This window comes from Macaca fascicularis, chromosome 1 (assembly GCF_037993035.2).
Source record: "Macaca fascicularis isolate 582-1 chromosome 1, T2T-MFA8v1.1".
NCBI classification, from domain to species: Eukaryota; Metazoa; Chordata; class Mammalia; order Primates; family Cercopithecidae; genus Macaca; species Macaca fascicularis.
The window spans coordinates 38,917,741-38,942,273 of NC_088375.1; the positions used below are offsets into that span (position 1 = coordinate 38,917,741).

The 24,533-nt window shown below is 45.4% G+C and overlaps 1 protein-coding gene across 10 annotated transcripts in view; it reads left to right on the top strand.

The window, feature by feature from the left end:
• The window catches only part of CACNA1E (calcium voltage-gated channel subunit alpha1 E), a 497,363-nt gene that overhangs the window by 104,325 nt on the left and 368,505 nt on the right, over window positions 1-24,533 (top strand). The gene's annotated exons all lie outside the window — the stretch shown is intronic.

Consider the following 24,533-nt stretch of genomic DNA (forward strand, 5'->3'; position numbering starts at 1 on the left):
TTGGGTAAAATATCCAACCTTTCTGAGCCTCATTTTGCTCTTTTGCTAGATTGTGGATGAGTACAGCAACCTTTTTGAATTGTTATGAAGGAAAAACAGCATGTAAAGTACTTAGTCCGATGCTTGGTTGTTTTTCTCCTTGATGTCTTATTCCTCACCTTCAGGAGCCTGTCACTTGCCATCGCTTATAGTTTAACCAAAACATAGATTGTGAATCTAACAATAGAAGCCTGCAACTTCTTACCTACCGAGAAAGTATACAAGAACTGCTAACTCATGCCCCCATGCTTAGCAACATGGCTTTCTCAATTTTGAAAGGATTAGAGTCATCTGTGGGTCTTAGGAACCAAAAACATTGATTCAACTCCAAATAAAAGTAGCAAACATGTATTTTTCCACTACTATAATAACCCTAATCCCCTTAATCTTACCCATCATTACTACCTTAGCCAACCCCTATAAAAAAGGTTCATACCCAAATTACGTAAAAACATCTATCGAATGTGCCTTCATCATCAGCCTCATCCCTACAACAATGTTTATATGTACAGACCAAGAAGTCATTACTTCAAACTGACAGGCATCAGAGATTTGCCGAAGCCCAAGGTGCAGAGGTTGCAATTAGGCTTGGGATCAGCTGTATACATCAATGGACCACAGCAGCATGTGGGAGATTACAGAAGGGAATGCATAGTGCCTGGCACAAGGTCAACAGTCAGTGCATATGAGCCGTTATTATGATCATTATTATTATTCATCTGGTCTAGCTGCCTCATTTACAGGTGAGGAAGCTGGGGTCCTGAGAGCCTGGGTGACTGCTGGTGCTTTATGTGAAGGTCAGTGGACTGTGGTGAGTGACAAGGTAGGAGGAACCAGTCCTGGAATTCCCACCCACTTCTGTCTCCTGTGCCCTGCAGCTATGCTAACTTAGTAGGGGTGATCACATCCAAACGACAGTCTTATCAGCATTCACACCGCATTCAGCATCAGCAACATATTCTGTAAGGCAACACCTGTCTCAACCTTGAAGCTTAATAGTTGAATTTAAGGGCCATTGGGCCAATTTTTTTTTTGCTGGCCTTTTGAACCGCAGTCAGTCTCATGCAGATCTAGTCAGACTAAGTAGAGCCCTCAGTCCACATGCTGCCACCTGCTGCCAGCATCAGACATCACTCGGGTTGTTAGAATACAGGAATCTGTGGTACTGCTATTGCCAAAAGGGTGCATGGCAGAATTTGTTCCATTATATATGAGTGCTTTGTTGAATTATCAGATATTTTAATCTTATTTAAATGTGTATGTTTTTAGAGGGGGCAGGAAGTCTCCAGGTTACTGTATTCCCCACCATTCCCTACAGCCTTAGGGCTAATTCACTCATTTAGAGGACTGACTTGGTCCTGAAGGCACCTGAGTTTGCAGGTCTGCAAAATCCAACCTTCTCACTCAGAGAAGAGGCATTTCAGGATCCTCGGCTGTAGTATAACAGGGTTGCAGAAGCCCGAACATATGCCAGTGGAACAGAAATCATGAGCCTTCAACACACCGGGTTATCACTAACCAACAGCACGTTTGAAAACCACCAGCCAAGAAGAGACCTGGAGCATATGCCGTGCTTTCCTGGAATTCTGAACAGAGCAGGAAGGCACAGAGAATCCAGAGAACCGGGCTTCCCTTGGGAACTGACCCAATTTGGGTGATTTCTAGAGATTTACTTTAAGATGATCCTTTGGGGAACTTCAGCACACACCCTTGAATTTTCTTTACTTGTCCTCCCGGGATTAGAAAAAAGAGGCTGTTTCTAGATCTGGTCTCTGGTGACTCGCCTTTCCCCTCAAACCTTCCACAGTTCTAGAAATGCTTCCCTAGAGAACTGGGTTTGAGAATAAACAAGGTGGTGCGTGAGCAGTGCAGGTTTCTGTGCTTGCAGCGGAGACCGCCTCTGACAAGGAGGGTCCTGTACTGGGAAGAAGGGGACTGGGCCCCTGCTAAGTGCCTGGCGACTCTCATCTCTTGCAGAGAACGAATGCATAAGCTCTCTGCCACTCCCTTTCTCTTTCTGAAGCCACTGGACGCCCTGAGAGAAAGCAGAGGGTTTCCATCTTTTCCAGAGCACAGTGCTGGGAGCAAGGGCTCAGGGAGATCGATTGTCCCAGTTCCTCCCTTCTAAGGCAGGCCTTGGGGGAGGAGGCCGGGGAGGGAGTTTGTGACTCTGCAGCCTGGTGCTCAAGCCGGATCGGCCCCTTCTGTGCTTCCTTTTGTGGCACCGTCAGAGTCTCCTCCCTGTTTGGAGGCTCAGGTAAATCAGTCCCCTCTCTCCCACCCTGCCCTTGCGCTGCGCTGCCTCCACTCTGCCCCCATGGCCATATCTGCAGAAGGAGGCTCTTCAGTCTTCTGAACATGTCAAGATACGGAGATTCTGCCCCCAGCCACCTTTTGGAAGAAAATGAGAAAAGCGGCGCCCTCTAGCGCCAGCTGCGCAATTTGTCACGTTTTCCCTCTTCTTCAGAAGAGATATTTTTTCCTCTTTTATGGGGCCCCCAAGTGGTTGTTTCTGTGTATTGCAGCCTCAGTCTCACTGGGATGCTTTCCGCTGTGTAGCTGGAGGGGCTGGGGGCAGCTTGCTGGTCAGCATTCACATCACAAGAAAGGAAAGCGAAGCCAGGAGGAGGAAGGGCCTTGGCAGGGCATGGTGAGCGTCTTGAGACTCCCACAGCAGTCCAGGGCCTTCCCCCTCCCAGACCACTGGCAACACTTTGCTATCTTTAAGGGCTTGCCTGGTCCCATGGCTGCAAATGCGTCAAAGGCGTTTTCCTCTGGGATATGAGGGAATGGCTGAAGACAACGTGCAGAAAAGGAAGTGCTCATTGTGGAGGAGGTGAACATAATTGAAGGAATTTGCTTTGGCCTTTTTGGCTGAAGAAAATATTTATGAAATTGCTGAACATCACACACACACACGCACACACACACATGCAGAGTTAGACACCTGTAGAATTCCAGGCACCGATGAAAAGATCTTTAAAATTAATCTCACCAAACTTCTCATTGAAGGTGCAGATGAGAAAGCTGAGGCGCAGAGAAGGAGGTGGGCATGGGGCACCCTTCTGAGGACCCCACCTCAGCCGCTCTTATCCCAGCCACACTGTCCTCCTCTTCTCTTCTGCTTTTAGCTCCTTTAACTGTCTTTCTCTTCCTCTTTTTCTTTCGAAGCCCATAGCAGGGAGGGAATGAAGGCATGCAGGGCTGGCCTGTGAATGAGGAAGAGGGCTCATCCTCCTTTCCCTCTCTCCCTGCCCCCGCCTCTCCTGGGGACCTCCTTGCAGACTCAGCCTCACTGTTGTTCTAAAAAGACAGTGTCACTGCCTGCTGATCAGGTGATTAGGAACCTGCAATCCTTCCCAAATTTATAAAGAAAACACAGAGGAGTTCAGTAAATTCTGTTTCTGCTCTTGGAGTAGGACAGACCAGTGGTCAGTTCTGGGGACAGTGCTTCTGGTGTGGAGACAGTGTTGTCTGGACACACCCGGCTTGGGTGTACTGGGATCAGATGGTCAGGTCTAACTCCATCCCTCTCCTGTCACTCCTTCTCAACCATTCCCCAACACAATCCTACCCCATCTCAACCCTTCCCCAACCCAACCTCTCTCCATCTCAAGTCCTCCCCATTTCAACCACTACCCATCTCAGACCTTCCCATGTCAACCCCTAACAATTAAACTCCTCCTCATATGAATCCTTCCCTAACTCAACCCAACTCATCTCAACCCCTTCTCATCTCAACCATTTCCCATCTCAACCATTTCCCATCTCAACCCCTTCACAACTCAATCCCTTCACAACTTAACCCCTTCCCATGAAGTCACTTCACAACTCAACCCCTTCACAACTCAAGCCCTTCCCATCAAAACCCCTTCACAACTCAACGCCTTCACAACTCAACCCCTTCACAACTCAAGCCCTTCCCATCAAAACCCCTTCACAACTCAACGCCTTCACAAATCAATCCCTTAACAACTCAACCCCTTCTCATCAAAGCCTCTTCAAAACTCAACTCCTTCACAACCCAACCACTTCACAACTCAAATCCTTCACAACTCAACCACTTCACAACTCAGCCACTTCACATCTCAACCCCTTCCCATCTGAACCGCTGGACAACTCAACCCCTTCCCATCTCAACCCCTTCACAAATCAACCCCTTCACAACTCAACCCCTTCCCATCTGAACCCCTTCACAACTCACCCCCTTCCCATCTCAACCCTTCACAACTTAACCCCTTCACAACTCAACCCCTTCCCATTTCAACCCCTTCCCATATTAACCCCTTTACAATTCAAACCCTTCACAACCCAACTCCTTCCCATCTCAACCCCTTCACAACTCAACGCATTCCCATTCAACCCCTTTACAATTCAACCCTTTCCCGTTTCAACCCCTTCCCATCTCAACCCCTTTAAGTTCAAGTCCTTCACAACTCAACCCCTTCACAACTCAACCCCTTCACATCTTAACCCCTTCCTATCTCAGCCCTTTCAGAATTCAACCCCTTCCCATCTGAACCCCCTTCAAAACTCAACCCCTTCCCATCTGAACCCCCTTCACAACTCACCCCCTTCCCATCTCAACCCCTTCACAACATAACCCCTTCACAACCCAACTCCTTCCCATCTCAACTCCTTCACAACTCAACACATTCCCATCTCAACCCCTTTACAATTCAACCCTTTCCCATTTCAACCCCTTCCCATCTCAACCCCTTTACAGTTCAAGCCCTTCACAACTCAACCCCTTCACATCTTAACCCCTTCCTATCTCAGCCCTTTCAGAATTCAACCCCTTCCCATCTGAACCCCCTTCAAAACTCAACCCCTTCCCATCTGAACCCCCTTCACAACTCACCCCCTTCCCATCTCAACCCCTTCACAACATAACCCCTTCACAACCCAACTCCTTCCCATCTCAACTCCTTCACAACTCAACACATTCCCATCTCAACCCCTTTACAATTCAACCCTTTCCCATTTCAACCCCTTCCCATCTCAACCCCTTTACAGTTCAAGCCCTTCACAACTCAACCCCTTCACAACTCAACCCCTTCACATCTTAATCCCTTCCCATCTCAGCCCCTTTAGAACTCAACCCCTTCCCATCTCAACCCCTACACAACTCAACCCCTTCCCATCTCAACCCCTTCACAACTGAGCCCCTTCACAACTCAGCCCCTACACAACTCAACTGCTTCACAACTTAACCCCTTCATATCTCAACCCCTTCACATCTCAACCCCTTCACAACTCATCCCCTTCACAACTCAACCCCTTTTCATCTGAATCCCTTGAAAACTCAAACGCTTCCCATCTCAAGCCCTTCACAACTCAACCCCTTCCCATCTCAACCCCTTCACAACTCAACCCCTTCATAAATCAACCCCTTCACAACTCAACCCCTTCGCAACTCAACCCCTTCCCATCTCAACCCCTTCACAACTCAACCCCTTCACAACTCAGCCCCTTCACAAATCAACCCCTTCCCGTCTCAACCCCTTCACAACTTAGCCCCTTCACAACTCAGGCCCTTCACAGCTCAACCCCTTCACAACTCAACCGCTTTTCATCTTCACAGCTCAACCTCTTCACCACTGAACCCCTTCACATCTCAACCCCTTCACAAATCAACTGCTTCACAACTCAACCCCTTCCCATCTCAACCCCTTCACAACTCAACCCCTTCACAACTCAACCGCTTTTCATCTTCACAGCTCAACCTCTTCACCACTGAACCCCTTCACATCTCAACCCCTTCACAAATCAACCCCTTCACAACTCAACCCCTTCCCATCTCAACCCCTTCACAACTCAACCCCTTCACAACTCAACCCCTTCGCAACTCAATCCCTTCCAATCTCACCCCCTTCGCAACTCAACCCCTCTCCATCTCAACCTCTCCCCAACTCGACCCCTTCAACATCTCAACCACACTCATCTCAACACCTCCCTATTTTACCCTCTCCCCATCTCAAACCTACCCCATCTGAATGCTACCCATCTCACCACACCCATCTCAACCCTCACCCATCTCAACCCTTGCCCCATCTCGACCTCACTTATCTCAACTCCTTCCCTATCTCAGCCCCACTAATCTCAATCCCTCCGCATCCCAACCCCACCCATCTCAATTCCACCGCCATCTCAACTCCTCCCCCATCTTAACCCCTCCTCACCTCAATCCCTCTCCATCTCAACTCCCTCCACCTCAACTCCTCCCCCATTTCAGTCCCTTCCTCATCCTAACCCCTCCCACTTCAACCCTTCCTCATCTCAACTGTCCCCCACCTCAACTCCTCTTCCATCTCAACCCCTCCCCCATTTCAACCCCTCCCCCAACTCACCTCCTCTCCCATTGCAACCCCTCCCCCACCTCAACTCCTCTTCTATTGCAACCCCTCTCCCACCTCAACCTCTCCCCCACCTCAACCTCTCCCCATCTCAACTCCTCTCCCATCTCAGCCCCTCCCCCAGCTGCCATCTGTTGTGGTTGCTTCTTTCCCCTGTGTTTATACTTAAGCTGGGAAAAAGTTCCTCCTCCCTTCTTCCCTCCTCCCCTTCCCTCTTTCTGTCATGAACATGAAATTATATTACACATATAGGTCTTTGTTTTGCTCTTATTCTTTTAGTTTAAAAAAATTAACGGTATATGGTATGCATCTTTCTTTGGCCGTTTCTGGAAAGATGTCCGTAACATCTCGTTCACGCTGCAGGGTATTCCTCAGCATGGCTGAACTGAAGTTTATTCCAGCAGCCCCTATCCATGGACGTTCCCAGTTGCTTTGCAGTTACCAGCTGTGCTGTAGTAAGCCTCCCCTACCTGCCTTTAGGACATGCACTTTCATTTCGGTAGGGTCAAGTCCTAGAAGTGGAGCTGTGGACAAGTCTTTCCCACGCTGTGCCCTCGCTCCCCAGAGGACTGGCACTTCTCTCAACACCCCTCCTCAGCGTCTCAGCCTCAAATTGAAATGTGAACTTTCACAATCTATGTTATCTCTCTGCCCCCACTGGAGAGGCCCGATGAATTAATAATGTGGCAGCAGGAAACAGACAGATGGAGTTATTAATTGTTAGTCCATGAGCCCCCCTCTCAAGGTCCTAATTACCATGCTGACAGCTTCGGTTTTATCCAGAGCCAGGGCAACGCTCTGGGGACACTGTGGCTCAGCTAGGGGCATCCGGCACAGAGTGGAGAGCCCTGGTGCCTTTCTGGGTGGGTGGAGGGGCGCTTGCAAGAGGCTTGTGAATTCAAAAGTTCCTTCAGGGATCCCTTTGTGCCTGCTAGGGGGTGGGGGAGAGAAACAGGCTGGGAGTGGGGGCAGGAATGGGAGTTTTAGTGTATAGGTGGTGATGGTTGGTGTGTGCTGCTCTTGGGCCCAGGTGGTAGGTTTGTGATTCTGGTTCTGCTGCAGGATAGTGACTCTCGCCAAGCTGTGTTGGGTGTAGTTGTCTCAAGGAGGTGCCTGCTTTCAAACCAAGGTTCCCTTGATGGGGAGGACTGACCCCAGGAAGACCGCTTGCATATCAATATTACTCTAACCCATGGCCATCTTTCATAACATGCACACTCCTGGAAAGGGTGTCATTAAATCTGGCATTGGTGCATGGCCAGGCTTACATAGCGTTGCTCAAGAAATGTTTCTGTAAAAGAGGCCGGGCGTTGTGGCTCACTCCTGTAATACCAGCACTTTGGGAGGCTGAAGTGGGTGAATCATTTGAGGTCAGGAGTTCAAGAACAGCCTGGCCAATATGGTGAAACCCCATCTTTTCTAAAAATACACAAATTAACTGGGCATGGTGGCACACGCCTGTAATCCCAGCTATTTGGGAGGCAGAGGCAAGAGAATCGCTTGAACCTGGGAAGCGGAGTTTACAGTGAGCTGAGATCACACCACTGCACTCCAGGCTGGGCAGCAGAGTGAGACTCCATCTTAAAAAAAACAAAAAAGAAATGTTTCTGTAAAGGAAACTGCCTATAGGAAGCTGCATGACCTTGGCCAAGCCTCTTCACCTCTCTGGGCCCTTTTTAATGTGGATTAGAGGTGGCCCTTATTTTTGGTTTGCTCCATACTGGGCAGCCAGAACAATCCAGAACACTAGCCAGGACTTGCCTCCCAAGGGTGCTCCTCTGCTGTGGTGCCTGCCTCTCTGCCCAGTCTCTCTCCACACAGTGGAGGCTCTGAGTCTTTCCTACTCTGAGCCGTCATCTCCACCAGCGACTCTGCTTAGCTCTCCCGTCTCAGGTGCCTCTCAAGAAGTTTCAGGCAGCAGAGTTGGTGGAAGCTGAAGAGTCATTTGAATTAGGGTGCCTGGGTCTACTGCTCAGGAGCCTAGGCACATCTCTTAACCTTTCTGGGGCTGAGGACACCAGCATTCAGGGTTGTGTGCGGTGCTTAGTATAATTATTACTAATGTTTGTTATTAGGCTCTGTCCTGCTTCCCCCAGGCTGTGGCCGCAAAGGCAGAACAGCCATTTACACAGTAAGCTGCCCAGTGACCCTGCCTTCCCCATTCCCAGTCTGCTTTTAAAAAATATGGGTGCCTAGACCCCAACCCTCAAAGATTCAGATCAGTTCATCTTAGATGAAGTTTTAACAGGAAGATGTATGTATTTGACAAACTCTTCAGCTGATTGATTAGTTTGAGAACCATTGATTGAGACCCATGGCAGCTGGGCAGGTACCTTGTGTTCATGGGACCTGCCCAGCCAGACACAGCCTTTTTCAGGAGCAAATCCCCCTATCTGCTTTCTGGGACATAGCAGACTGTCTGAGATCATCTCCTGATGACCTCGACATACTCTTTTCTGAGGCTAAGCTGCCTCTCTGGATCAGTTAGAAGGTGACTGGAACATCTCTGAGAGGCTCTGGATCTCTGTACATGTACAGGAAGGGGACAGAGCTCGTTCTATGACGGTCTCACCAATGCACCACAGTGTAGCAACCTCTCACTGTGAGGCATCACCCTGAGTTCTTTGTTTCATGACCAAAAAATTAAGGAGTGTGGACAAAGCATGAGATTAGAATGAAAGTTTAATAAGCAAAAGAAGAAAGCCCTCTGCCACAGAGAGGGCACCCGAAAGAGGGTTGCCTTTTTACTGTTGAATTCAAAAGTTTTTGTAAGAAACTCCCCTCATCTCTGTAGCTGTTTGTGTAACTCCCCTTATCTGTGCAGCTGCGGGCATGTCCTTAGGCAAGCACAAAGCACAGCTTCTCTTGTTCGTGAGTTTTGGGTAAGCCCCCCACCTCCCCGTGCAAATTCCCATGGAGTCCACTGTGTACATGCCCGAAAAGGGGATGTGGAAATGTTTTTGTGGGAGCCCACTGATTACACCAAGAACAAAGGCTGCTATGTTGGGCCTTGCTTGCTTATCTGTGCAGCTGCAGCCTGAATTTTCCCCAGGCTGCTCTATTTGTTCCTATAGCTCGATTTTTTAGGCTGTCTTTCATTTTAAAATAATTTTACCAACGACAGGCTTTAGCTGTCTGCCCAACTAGATTTCCTTTTCTCCTCCCTCAACTGGATCATAACTTATGACTCTTAGGCTAAGTCCTGAGATAGTTGGTTGTAGATGGGGCATCATCTGGATTTGAACCCAGCAGTTCTTAGCTGTGTGATATTATATAAGTTACTTTGCCTTCTTGAACCTCACTTTCACCATCTATAGGACAACATGTGCTTTGCAATAATAACATTAGATTTCTAGAAACACACACACATGCATACCACCAGGAACAAATTTGCCTGTAACTTATTTTACTGATTTCTTTTACATATATGAAATAGAAAAATGATATTCCAAAGAATTATACCTCTCTATTTTTTGAGGAAAAATGTTAAAAAAATTAAATTCCAATTGTGCAAGTAAAACAAAAGGTGAATTGGAGCTCGCTTTAAAGTAAATTTCAGTAGAAGATTGTTGTTGTTTCCCTTGAGTAAGAAGCTGAAATTGCAGAGTGAGTTTTGATGTGGCAGTGTGTATGCCATCTTTGTCATCCAGCTGTTTGACTCGGTTTTGATGGTAACATATACTGACCATGAAACTCAGAGGTAAGTAATTTCACCATTTCGAAGACACCCACAGCTCTTGACGTTTTCAAAAGGTGGTTCCCAAAATAAGAGTTCTTTTGAGATGGCATTGGTATATTCTAAAGTGATGGATGCCGGAGATTGGCTGGGTGGCTTGATCTGGGTTGCAGACAGTTGAAAGTTAAAGAAAAGCAGGGTAGCTTCTACCTCCTTCATGACCTGCTCCAGGATATGAAGAGACATGCCAGTGGCCCTGGTGCTTGGTGTTACTTAACACAGGTATCATTTCCACTTTTTCCCTCTGCACCAAGCCACAGGGAAACTCAGCCATTTCGAGGGCTCTTGGCTTCAGGGAGGTCTCTGCAGGGGCATGGAGCCTGCTTTGTCTGACATTCTGCAGGATTCTTTAGTACAAGGATTTTGACTGTAGCAAATCAGAGATTTGGGCAAATTCCTGCATTTTAAAATAGTCTTCTCCTAAAACCATTTCATTCTATGTGATGGACAGATAAGAGATACACGGCTCTGTATCAGAAATTTTATTTGACTTTTGGAATACAGTGACCTGAAGAACAAATTGCAGTTTTATTTTTCTCATTAGAGCAAGTCAGGAGGAGGCAGCCTGGGCCTGGTGGGGCACTTCTCTGATGTCATCAGGGTCTGCCCACCCTGCCATCTTTAGTGTGGCTTCCTGCCGCACCGATCGACCGAGTGGCAGATCTGAGGGCAAAAGGAAGCCTGATATTGGAGTCAGCCTCCTTTGGAAGAACTTCCCCTACAGCCCATCTAGTAACTTCTGATGATACCTCCTTGGCCTGATCTGTGTCTCTTGACTTCCCCTAGCTGCAAATGGGGCTGGAAGATGTGGTTGTACTAGTGAAGCCTTCAACTGTGCCTTATAGTATCAGGGTTTTGTTAGTAAGAAAGGAGGAGAAAAGGGCTATTGGGTAGGCAACTCCCAATGTCAGCTACAAGAACCTTGTCAAAACCAAGAAACAGTACAGCACTGCTGCTTTATGTTGGGCAATGAGAGTAAAACCAAAACTCAGGTAAACTTTGTCCTATTATAACTTTCCAGCTTCAGCTAGAGCTTATGTAAACAAAGAATATGCCCCTGAATGAAATGGTGGGATCTAGTTTAATTTTTATCAATGGGAGACTTCCAGACCTCATTCCATGGTGATGGTTACGTAGAACATCACACACCACCCTACACAGGCTTGAGTTGAAATGATACATGAATGAAAACATTAAAAAATGTTTTCACAAAGACAGTTTTCAAAGTAACAAAGGACACTGGGAAAAAAATCCTTTAGTTGTTCCAAGTGTACAGAACATCAGATAACAATAATGCCAACTTTCCACAGAGAAACCAAATATGTCATTTAAATGCTTCCAGAATTAAACATTTGATGTGTATGTTGGGTGAGGAGGCAAGGGGATTGGCTAGGGTGGTGAAGTCTGAGTTTTGGTCTCCCCTCTCTCACTAACTAGCTGTGTGGCTTTCACTAAACAACTCCAGCCCGTTAACCTTGCTAGCTCAGTTTTGTAATCTGTAAAATGAAAGGATTGGTCTCGATCAGTACTGTCCAATAGAAATATTATTTGAGCCACCTGTATAATTTTAAGATTTTTAGTAGGCCGGCGCGGTGGCTCACACCTGTAATCCCAGCACTTTGGGAGTCCGAGGCGGGCGGATCACAAGGTCAGGAGATTGAGACCATCCTGGCTAACATGGTGAAACCCCATCTCTACTGAAACAAACAAACAAACAAACAAACAAACAAAGATTTTTAGTAGCCATGTTAAAAAAGCAAAAAGAAACAAGTAAAATCAATATCTTTTATTTAATCCAATGTACCACAAATATTATCATTTCAACATAAAACCAATAAAATTATTGAGAAAGTATTTCACATTTTTTTGCACTAAGTTTTTGAATGCTATGTATAATTTACCCTTCCAGCACATCTTAGTTTGGACTGGCCCAATGTCAGGTGCTCAGCAGCTGCACACCTCTCCTGGCTCCTGTTTTGAACGGTGCTGCCCTCCAGAGCTCCAAGGTTTCTTCCAGTCCTGACCCTTGAGGATTTTCAGCTTTCCTTCTTGACTCAGCTTTGAGTGTCTTGGCCTCTTTTTCCATCCCCCAACCTGGGGCTTACCTCTCTTCAGGGATGGGGTGAAAGGATCAAAACCCTGAGGGACACCCCCACCCCATCATTTCTTTCTGCACTGTCTGCTCTCTGTCCTGTGCTTTCCTGATTTGGAATCACTTTCCTTGCTGCTTTTTTTCAGGCTGAGATCCCTCCCAGCTTGCCTTATCTCTGCCTGGTCCCTGAGGGAAAGCATTTGCAGCCTCCCATTCCTGCTTTGTCTAGGCTGTTTCATGTTCTCTTAGTTTTGCATTCCATTGCCTTTAAGATCTTCAACCACTTAAAAAATGTAAAATATACATTTTTTTTCTCTCATTACAAAAGACGTGCTCATTGTGAAACAATTGGGAAATATAGAAGCTTATAAAGAATAATATAAAAATCACTCATAATCCACTCACTCCAACATAACCACTGCTGATGTTTTGATGTGCTACCTCTGGTCTTTTTCTAAGCATTACATATACATGTAAATGTGTTTTAAATTTCTTTTTCTGGAGATTTTACAGAATATATAGTTTCCTATTCCATTTCTTTCACTTTTCATTATGCTGTGAGCATTATAACAATATCATTAAGTATTGTTTGAAAACACGATTTGTAATTGCTAATGGCTGAGGTTCAGGGAGAGATTTTGATGCTATTATGTTGCCGTTAAGCGAGGGACTTAGATAAACTTAGTACCTTCTTTGCTTCTCATTCCTGCTTGTTAAAGAGCTCTTGACCAATGTAAAGAGCAATAGTCAAGCAATAACTACCTTATTAACAGCTCAGCAAGCACTGGAGACCGGCACGTTTGCATTTCCATGCTCATTGGTCTAGGTGAGGCTTCCTGGTCCCATCCCTGGATTCTGAGATGAGCTGGGCTTGTGGAGCAACCTTGGGCTTGACTTTTCTACTTGGCTCGGACTGTCTTTGGCAAATGACTTAACTGCTCTGGGTATGTCCTTATCTGTGAAGTGGTGGTTATAATAGTGATCACCTCATAGGTCTGTTGTGCAAATTAAATGCTTATCATAGTTCCTGGCAGATAGTAAATGATCCATAAATGTTAGTTTTACCATTTCCCTATTTTTGGACACTTAAGTGGTTTAATTTAATCGGTAACAAATATTTATTGAGTACTTACTACTGGCCAAATTTTTTTTTAAATACTGGAAATTACAGGGGTAACCAAGACCAGACAGGTGTCTGATCTCATGGAATTTAAATTTTAGTGGGGAGACATGATCAATAAGTAGGGTAAGTTTGGATATGGAAAAGGCTATCAATCAAATATAACAAGATGATGCCCTGAGCTTCAGGTAGGGTGAGCAGCAAGGAGCTTTCTGAGTAGGTGATGTGTGAGCAGACACCTGAATGCCAAGGGGGAGATCTGGGGAAGAGGAAGTTAAAGATCTTGAAGTGGAAGTGAACTTGAGTTCAATCAAAATTCAGAAGCAGGGAGTGCAGGGGAGATGGTGTGGTAGGAGGAGCTACGGGAGGTGGGCAGGAGCCACCTGGTCAGGGAGCACTTTGGAGCTCAGGGTGAGGAGTGTGGACTTCATTGCAAGGTATGATAGACATGCACTGGAGGCTTCTGTGCAGCGGAGGGATGCCAACTCAGTGGTGTGCTGGAGCGGGCTCATGGGGGCTTCTGAGAGCAAAAGATCATAAGTGCAACCATCATAAGCCCAGGACTGTCTATATCTGTAACACAGGAGTTTATAGCAGATGCTGCTCTCCCCCTAGAGAACCAGTTGTTAAATGTTTACCAGCACACCACTGGAACAAACTAATCTAGGTTTTAAAAAATTCTCTTAGCCTATGCTCTGTGAAGAATGAATTTCGGGGAGGCAATATGCAGTTTTGACTGTAGTTTTGAGAATTTCCTTAGGATAAATTACTGGAAGTGAAATTATCTCATTGCTCCCCCTACTGAAAATGTTTATCAGTTTATACCTCCACTAGCAGCAGGGTACCATTTCCTTGTACTCTTGCTCACACTTAGCTTTAGCCACCCCCGTAGAATGTTCCTTCTATCTAGAACTTTGCATTCTGTTCTCTTTGCAGCTGATTTTTTATTATTTATTTATTTATTTTTAATCCTTCCGGTCGGGGCTCACATCTTTCTTTTCAGAGGACTTTCCTGACCACTCAATTTCATTGTAATTCTTTATTTGCCAGAGCCGTGGCCATTTATTTATGTCTGGAACAGGGTCTGCCACATAGGAGGCTCCCAATATATATTATTGAATGAATGAATGCATCTGGCTACCTTTCTGAATTCTCAAATTGATTCTAATACAGTCAAAGGAGTTCTTTTCCTTGGAATGTCTAGGATTGGCTTTTTTCAGGTTAATGACATTTCTGGAGTTGAGGTATATTGAGTCCAAAAAGAGTGCAGTAATTGATAACAAAATACTGTGCCATAACCTAATATTATAACAAGATATTATGCAATAAAATGCAACTTGAAAACATCTGTTATCCAAGTGAAGTGATGACTCACAGATTCCGAGAAATTATTTCCAAACCATACATCTGATAAGGAGTTAATAGTAAAAATATATACGGAACTGAAATGACTTAAGAGCAAGAAAACAAATAACCCTATTAAAGAATGAGCAGGGGACCTGAACAGACACTTCTCAAAAGAAGACATACAGATGGCCAACAGATCCACGAAAAGATGCTCAGCATCACTAATCATCAGGGAAATGCAAACTGAAACCACAGTGAGAGATCAGTTCACACCTGTTAGAATGGCTATAATAAAAGAGACAAACAATGAATGTTGGTGAGGATGTAGAGAAAAGGAAACTTTTATGTATTGTTGGTAGAATGTAAATTGATACAGCCATTATGGAAAACAGTATGGCGGTTCCTTAAAAGCTAAAAATAGAACTACCATAGGATCCAGTAATCCCACTTCTGGGTATATATCCAAAGGAGATGAATCAATATTTTGAAGAGATATCCACACTCCCATGTTCATTGTCATATTATTCACAATAGCTAAGATATGCAATCAAGCTAAGTGTCTATCAGTGTGTTAATGGATTAAGAAAATGTGGTGTGTATACACAGTGGAATGCTATTCAGCCTTGAAAAGAAGAAAATTGTCGTTTGTGACAACATGGATGAACCTGGAGTATATTATGCTAAGTGAAATAAACAGGCACCGAAATACCAATATCATGTGAGTTCACTTATATGTGGAACCCAAAAAAGTTGAACTCAGACATACAGAGTACAATGGTGGTTACAGAGGCTGTGGAAGAGGGGAGTGGATGAGAAAGGGGTAAGGTTGTTCAGAGGGTACAACATTTTAGTTAGGAGGAATGTGTTTTAGAGATCTGTTGCACAGCATGGTTGCTATAGTTAATAATAGCAGATTATGTGTTTCAAAATTACAAAAAGAGTAGATTTTAAATGTTCTCACCACAAATAAGTATATGAGGTGATGGATATGTTAATTAGCTTGATTTTATCATGTAAAATCTATAATGTAAATATATATGAAAACATCACATTATACCCCATAAATATATACAATTATTATGTCAATTACAATGAATTAAAATAATAGAAAACCAAAAAGAGCATGTTATTCATTAAAAGGTGAAAAACCAAGAGCCATCAATAATTGTGTGTTTCTAGTGAGACTGCAGCAATTTCCCTGTGCACTTGGTAGAGGCTTCTCTGACTGGTGGTCACCCTAGAGCCCATGTACCACCCTCTTATTGCCACAGGTTTCTGTGCTCACTGCATGGCCGATATGTTTAGACTAACTTCTGAGAGTTTTATATTCTCTTTTAAAATTTTCCACATTTGCTCTTGATCTCATTCTTTCTTTTTTCTGCACTATAAATTTCTCCAGCTCTACTAGATCATCCCACCAGTGTAAAAAACATGCAATAGAATCTCACATACAAGAACAAAATGCAAGAATTCTTGCTACCTCATACCCTTCTTTATCCTCGGTCCCATTTCTCTGCTCTCCTTTATAGCAAAACTTCTCAGAAGAGTGGCCAATGTTGTCCCCATTTTCTCATCTCCTGCCGCTCCTAACCACTCTAACAAGCATCTGCTCACAAAAACTGCTCTTGTTCAGGTCATTAGTGATGTCCACGTTCCTAGGTCCCATGGTTCTTTCTCTGTCTTTATTTGATTTGACTTCTCAGAGTACTTGATGCTCTCATTCTTGAAGCATTTGCTTCTCTGGCTTTTGTGGTAGCATGCTGTTCTAGTTTTCCTATTTCACTGGCTGTCCTTTTCCAGTCTCTATTGCTGGTTCTTGCTCCTCTGCTACACCTCTGATGTAGGTGTGCCCCAGGGCTGGGTTCTGGGCCCTCTTCTCTGTCTATGCTCACTCCCAGGTTCTCACCCATTTTTGTGGGTTTACATAAATCCATATGTAGATGACTCCCACATTTATAGATTCAGCCTTCATCTCTCCTCTGAGCTTCTGAGGCTGAAATCCAGCTGTTCCCATGACACCTTAACTCAGGTGTCTAATGACAGTCTTCAACCGAACAGGTCCAAGGAACTTTTGACTTATGCCATCCTCCAGTCTATTCCTCCTCATGTCTTCCTTTCCCCACAAATGACACCACCATCTATGGTGTGGCTCCAATTCCAGATTATACTAAAAAGTTAAGGGAGGTGTGTGGTGAGAATGGTGGCCATACTCCCTTAGGGCGCTGTCACCAGGACAAGTCTTGAGTCCAGTTCAACCCTCCTTGTTTAGTAGCATATGTCTCAGAACACGATATGCATGGCCAGTTCCACCCACCACTTTTACTTCTGGCCCCTTTTCTGAGGAGTTTTGGTACCATAATGGCTCTAGAAGCAGAGGAACTGAAGGCTAGAGTGGGCAAAAGTATTCTGTCTACTTCCAAAGTTATATCCATGCAAGAGAAGTTGGCTTCCTGGTTTTCTGGGTAGTACAATCCCTGGGTCCATATGATGTGGAGCTGGAATTGTGGATGGGGAATGGTGCATCTACGGAAATTATTTCAGGGCAGTAAGTTTGTTTTGTTCCAATTCCATTCTCATTTTTTAAAATGCCATTTACTTTTGCCTTTTTTAAATCGTCAGGTGGGGAGTGGGAAAATGTAAATCAAAGATTGTCATTCAGATGGTATTTTAAGCTAGAAATCAAGTTCAGGTGGTATTTTAAGCTAGAAATACAAATATAAACAATTAGGAGAAATTTATTTATACCCATGAGAATGGCAAAATTCAGAAAGGTGGATAATACCACTATTGTCACTGACAAGGGAGATGGAAATTTGCATGCATACACTGGTGGGAGCATAACTGGTACGCATATTTTGGAAGAATCTAGTGAAGTGAAACATGTGCATGACCTATAACCCAGCAATCTCACTCTTGGGTATATATGTCCTCGATAAATTCTGAAAAGATGTGTACAAAGATTTCACTGTAGTATTTTATTTGTGACAGCAGGGACTTAGAGGCAACCTAGGTGCCCATTCCAAGGGAATAGACAGTTGAAGTGTAGTGGAGCAGCTATGGGATGGATGTGCAGTGGAGAAGTAACAGCCTAAACACATACAGCAACATGGTTAGATTTTCACAACAGTGTTGGGTGAAAAACAATAGGAACTGGATGAGATTTATAACATATTATGACTTATATGTTAAAAACATACCTACCAAACTTTTCCTATTTGATATGGATATTTGAATATTTAAGTTTGTATATTAAATATATCAGAGATGGCACCCATGCTGGGGCAGGGGTTGGAGGGAAGAAAGCCCTGTTGCCTCGAGTCATTTCAGACATAGAGAATAATAATATGTCTTAAAATTAAAGACAGAAATTTCAAATTTGAGATTTTTCCCTGTAAATTTTAGAAGGTTAGGTTTTCCCAAATTAGTTTCCTTTTTATAAGAACTGCCTTTAAACCAAGGTTCTTGCCCTGCTTGAGTAGGCCATGACTTTGTCTATGGCAGTTAGAGCTGGACTCTACCTCTTTTCTGCTCCCATACTGCTCCGAGTTGCTTGTGGTGTGAAACCAGTATACACAATCAGTTGCCTTACTATCTAGAGGATGAACCCCTTAAGGACAGGGCTGCAACTCATTCTTCCTGGTGTCCCCATCACCCAGCACACTGACCGGCAGTGATCTGTACTTATTTGTCACCTTTAATTGCATCAGTGTGCTTGTAGTCTTTTTGGTGTATGTGCTTGCCCTGGCAAAAGGCTTATCTAAGGCATTTCCCTGCAATAGGGCGAGCCTCTCCCAGAGATACAGTATAATAGTAACTTCCAAGAACATAACATGTCATAGGGTCACAGGTATAAAAACATAAAATGGATTTTCCTGAGTGATGGCCAAATTTATCCCCACAGGGAGGCAGCATCTTTTCTACTAAAGAAATACCTTTCTGGAGTGCTTTTCAAGTTAATCCAATTGCAAAAACATTCAATGCCTACTAAGTGCTAGGGGACGGAAGTCTAGAGGGCATTTCCATCAAGATGGCCAGAAGGCTCTAGATAGAGTGGTAAATAGAGCGTGGTATGTGGAGTACAATCCTTTCTGCAATAATAGTCATAATAGGAAATAATAAAGACTTACATTTATAGAATGCTTTAGACCTTTTAAAAGTACTTTCATGTCAATTATCTCAGTATGGTTTGGTGACCAAATCTCAGGCAGCACCCGTGATCAGGTAGATGTTTTCTTTGGAAAATTATCTCCAGCACTGGGCTACATATTTTTCAGGTTGCATGAGTGTGCGGGGGAAAGAGGCAATTGTCATATGCTTCCATAGAAGGAGATGAAGGAGCCAAAACTGGAAAGTTTCCCATCCTGGGAGTAAAACCTTACATCAGTGATACCCAATCCTGCTTATTGATGCCCCAGGGGTGTCTTGAAATTCTTCAAAGGAAATTAATTGTAATTCACTTCAATTGTTAAAATCCACAGATATGCGGCATAGCACAATGCTTCTGGGCAGGGGTGGCCCAGGGGAGGTGGACGGGAAGTTGTGTGTGTCAAAGAACCTGTCAATCCACCAAAAAACAATAGAGAGCTGAAACTCCTCCAGATTTGGGAGAGTGATTGGTCTGTGTTTGTACCTGCAGGGTAGGCAGAGGCAGAAAGGGTTGATGTTGATTACTGAAAAAGTTAAAATAGCTTGATGGGTGACCAAAGTGACATCATGCTCTCAACAGAGGATGCCCTGCCTGGGGCCACTGCTATTAAGATGCCCAGCTTGGCTGGACACCATGGCTCACTTCTGTAAACTCAGCACTTCAGGAGGCTGCAGTGGATCCAGGCTGGGGCAGGCCTTGGATTGCTTGAGCCCAGGAGTTCGACACCAGCCTGGGCAACCTTGTGAAATCCCTGTCTCCACAAAAATTTTTAAAAAATTACCTGGGTGTGGTGGCTCATGTCTGTGATCCGCCATTGCACTCCAGCCTGGGTGACAGAGTGAGATGACCTTGTTTCAAGAAAAAAAAAAAAAGGTGCCTAGCTCTTCCCAGAGTCTGGAAAAGCAGGCTTCCTCGCCCCTCGGGGCTATGTCAAATCTGTGTTCCACTGTAGGTGGCAATGCTTCATTTTATCCTTATCATTTTTAATTGGCTAAGTTAACAATTAATTGCTTTTATTTTTGAGACAAAGTCCCACTCTGTCGCCCAGGCTGGAGTGCAGTGGCACGACCTCAGCTCACTGCAACCTCCACTTCCCGGGTTCATGCCATTCTCCTGCCTCAGCCTCCAGAGGCAGCTGGGACTACAGGCACCCACCACCACACCCAGCTAATTTTTGTATTTTTAGTAGAGACAGGGTTTCTCCATGTTGGTCAGGATGGTCTTGATCTCCTGACCTCGTGATCCACCTGCCTCGGCCTCCCAAAGTGCTGGGATTACAGGCGTGAACCACTGCGCCTGGCCCAATTCACTGCTTTTAACATTTGTTGATACCAAGAAAGTGCTACTGGAAGGCTGCTATAGGTTTAAGAACACAGTGATTGGTCATTCTCTTTCCTTCCTACCCAGATTGGAAATTCCAAGTTTGCTCTGTCATCGCATCTGGTTAACGCACACTCGAATCACTGTGTGTTCTGGTACTCAGAACTTAAAAGCCATCATATCAGATATGGGAGACTCACTGACAACTGGGCCTCGAAGGAATTTATCAAGCGCCGCCTCTGCTTTTCTCTTCTTGCCTTGCTGGGTTTGCATGGGAGCTGGGATTTGCGGGCAGCTGTAAGTGTGTTTGGGCTGGAGGCAAACTCTTGTGTCTTCTTAGCCTGATTCTACACAGCATAGTAGGAAAGGGGCCAGAGAAAGTGGCTGGCAGTAAGAGAGCCTCTGTTTTGAGAATGTGAAGCAGCCTGGGAGAGAGTGAGGGAAGAAAGGAGGGGAGCCGAGAGTTAGGGAAACCTTAATTCATTTCATCTGAAGGCTCAGAGCCAGAGTTGCCAGGTCTACTCATTTGCAGGTTGTGTTGTCAACACAATCACAGCATTTTAGAGCCCACATGGACCCTGGACTCTGGCATGCCATGTAATAGGCTGCAAAAAGCAGCAGCTCTGCTTCCCATCTCACTGGGGGCACGGGGAGAGGAGGATTGGGTTTAGGGAGGAAGGGTACAGGTGTGAAGGACACAGGTATGAGGGGCATAGGTATGAGGGACACAGGTGTGAAGGGCACAGGTATGAGAGACACAGCTGTGAAGGGCACGGGTATGAGGGACACAGGTGTGAAGGGCACAGGTGTGAGAGGCATAAATATGAGGGACACAGGTGTGAAGGGCACAGGTATGAGAGACACAGGTGTGAAGGGCACAGGTATGAGGGACACAGGTGTGAAGGGCACAGGTATGAGGGACACAGGTGTGAAGTGCACAGGTATGAGGGATACAGGTGTGAGAGACACAGCTGTGAAGGGCACAGGTATGAGGGACACAGGTGTGAGGGGCACAGGTGTGAAGGGCACAGGTATGAGGGACACAGGTGTGAGGGGCACAGGTATGAGAGACACAGCTGTGAAGGGCACAGGTATGAGGGACACAGGTGTGAGGGACACAGGTATGAGAGACACAGGTGTGAAGGGCACAGGTATGAGGGGCATAAGTATGAGGGACACAGGTGTGAAGGGCACAGGTGTGAGGGACACAGGTGTGAGGGACACAGGTATTGGGGTATAGGTATGAGGGGCACAGGTATGAGGGAGACAAGTATGAGGTACACAGGTATGGGGGCACAGGTGTGAGGGGCACAGGTGTGAGGGACACATATGAGGGGCACAGGTGTGAGGGGCACAGGTGTGAAGGGCACAGGTATGAGAGACACAGGTGTGAGGGAGACAGGTATGAGGGACACAGGTGTGAGTGTCAAAGGTATTAGGGAGACAGGTGTGAGGGGGCACAGGTGTGAAGGGCAGAGGTATGAGGAACAGGTGTGAGGGACACAGGTGTGAAGGGCACGGGTGTGAGGGGCACAGGTGTGGGGGAACATGTGTGAAGGGTACAGGTATAAGGGGCACAGGTGTGAAGGGAATGGGTGTGGGGGACACAGGTGTGAAGGGCACAGATGTGAAGGACACAGAGCTTCATCTTTGCTCCTCGTTTTGTTCTTGCACTTTCTCTTTCTAGCTGTTACAGAAGTGCCTTCCAGTGGGCCACCTCCCCAATTCCTCTGTTGGGAACAGGCCAGCACAGCCTGTCATCCAGAAGGCAGGGTCTCAAAACAGCCTCCCAGTGACCTGCTTCTATAATCTCCTAGAAGGAGCTGGAGGACAAGACCATGTCCTGGTTCTTTGTGTTCAGATAAACTCAAAGGCCCTCAATTCCAAGCCCTTCCACATCCTGTCCCTTTCTTCTTTCCATTCCCCAGAAGACAGTAATTGGTGGGTCAGTGGGCTCCATAGGTGACGTTCCATCCCATGGGAGAGAGAGCATCTCAGTGCAGCTGTGCCCACTGTCCCATACGTGGGCTGCTCCCTCTGCGGGAAGTCTATCTCTGCAGACCAGCCTTGCTGTCAGGAGCGCCCCGGTCACCTGGCCTCTCTGGCTCATTGTGCAGGAGGGGCAGAATTCTAAACCAAGGAGAAGAAAAGCCCAAATGGAGATAAGCTGGCCCAGTGCAGAGGGGCAGCATAACTTAGTAGGAAGCACTAGGCTAGAGTCCTGGCTCTGGCTTTGCAAACTGTGTACATTTACACACACCACTTTACTCTTTTATACTCAGTTTCTTTCTCTGCAAACTATGGGAAAACATCTCTACTTTCTCTGCTTCACCGAACCAATATAAAAATCTGTGAAAGCGCTATGCGAAATATGAAATACCAGATGAAAGTAATGTGGTGGACAGAACTGTACAGCCTCAGGTTTCTCAGCCAAAGATCCAGGTCCATTCTGCTGTCTGCCTCAAGTAGATGTTTAACACGAACTCCATTGTCTCAATTTCAACCTCATACTTCATGGTTTCTTTGTCTCTTTCTCTTCCCTGGGTTTTCCCCATGGCGATAAGAGAGATCAGAAAATGTGCTCTATCTTTGTCTCCGAGATATTGGAGACAACTAAGAAAATATCTTAAATGTATTTTGAGGCCTGGTATTCTAAAACAAAGCCTGCTGCTGAGGAAAAGTACGAAGGGTGGTGCAGATTTCAAAGGAGGCAGATAGCCTGCTGTGGTCAGGACCACCGTCTTATCACCCCGCTACACAGCTGTGAAGACACATAGGTTCTGAATGGCATGTCCTGCGGCAACTGTGTAAGGCAGGGCTTCTTATCCCTGTTTACAGATAAGGTAATACTGAGGCTTTGTGAGCAGACAGAGGTCCCTCCACTGGTGAGGCCAGGATTTGATCCCAGGTCCCTCAAACTCCAGCATCCATTCTCTTCCCCCTGCAGCACAATGAATTTGATTATGCATAGAATGTACATGTGACAGCTCTCATCCTGCATCTGCCTCACAGCAGGACTTAGTGCTTTGATGAATCCTCAAAATAATCTAGTTTCATAGTACTTTGATGAGAAATGAAGTTTTTACTGAAGATTTTCTGGGGCCAGATGAGGAAGACAGTTTGCATTAAACATCATTGAAACAAACTTCCTTTAATTCCTTCAATTCATTCTTAACATCTCTGTTCTTCTTTCTAATGCTTCTCTCTCAGCTCCATTTCCAGGGTTGGTTCATCTATTTTTTCTCACTCTTTTGCTTTGACCCCTTGGTGTCTCCTCCATTGTTCCAAGTAATTCATTTCCCTCCCTCAGCATAGGCAGGGGGGCCAAGCAAAAGCCCTGCAGTTAGTTGAGCTGCCTTTCTTTGATAGCAATTCATTGAGCATCTGGGTTATTCTGGCACGTCCCCCGGTGAGGCTGACCAAAGCATTCACTCAACAGAGCAGGTGTCCTCCAAGGCTAAGGTGGACTGTGCTATTAAAAATATATGCTTTCTTCTTATATTGTGTCATGTGGGAGAGAATGGAGAAGGAGAGTTAAAAGAGAGGGCGTAAGGTACTGGAACTGCTATGGGAGGAAAGAGAGGAGGGAATTGATAGGGAACATTAAAAGCTGAATTACAGGACTTGGTGATTATCTGGAGAAGCAGAGAAAGGAAAGAGAAGGGAGGACTCCCAGGCACTTGACTACAGCAGCAGGCACAGTAAGATGGAGAATTCTGGAAGAAAAATGGATTTGAGATGGGTGAGAAGAAGAACAGTTTGGGAAAGATAATTTATTTTCTGAATGTAGGACTTCTTTGCTATCTACTTGGGACCCTGCCCCTCCTGTCTGACCCCAGCAGATGCACTTTTTGCTTTAGTCTCAGGTCATCTGCCGATTCAGGCCAGCACCAGCTGGGGAGATGGGAGCAGCCAGCAAGCTCAGGAGCTCAGAATGTGATTCCCCAGCTCACCACCATGATGAGTGCTCCATAGACAACTGACTCTGCTTGGAGTCCCCTGGGGTTGCTCCCACCTCTGGAGTCTCCTCTTCCATTTTTCCCAGCCATGGTTCCTCTGTCTTCTCTTGCTGTAAATTTGTATCTATTGACTTCTGATCTTTTAGAAATTTCTCACATCTCTGGTTCACTGATGGCATTCCTGTTTTCCAGTACTAGTTTTAGATATGTTCCTAAACAAAACACAACAAAATGGAGGAAAAGAAAGAGAGATATGTAATGATATGTCTCTTGATCAACTCTTCTATACTTATTTGTTTTCATGTCTCATTCCCCTTCATGCCTTTGAATTTCTTAAGGGCAGGAATCCCTTTGTTTCTGAACACTAACCAATTCTCTTTTTCCATGCACCGGGGAACTTAGTATTTAGGAAATTCT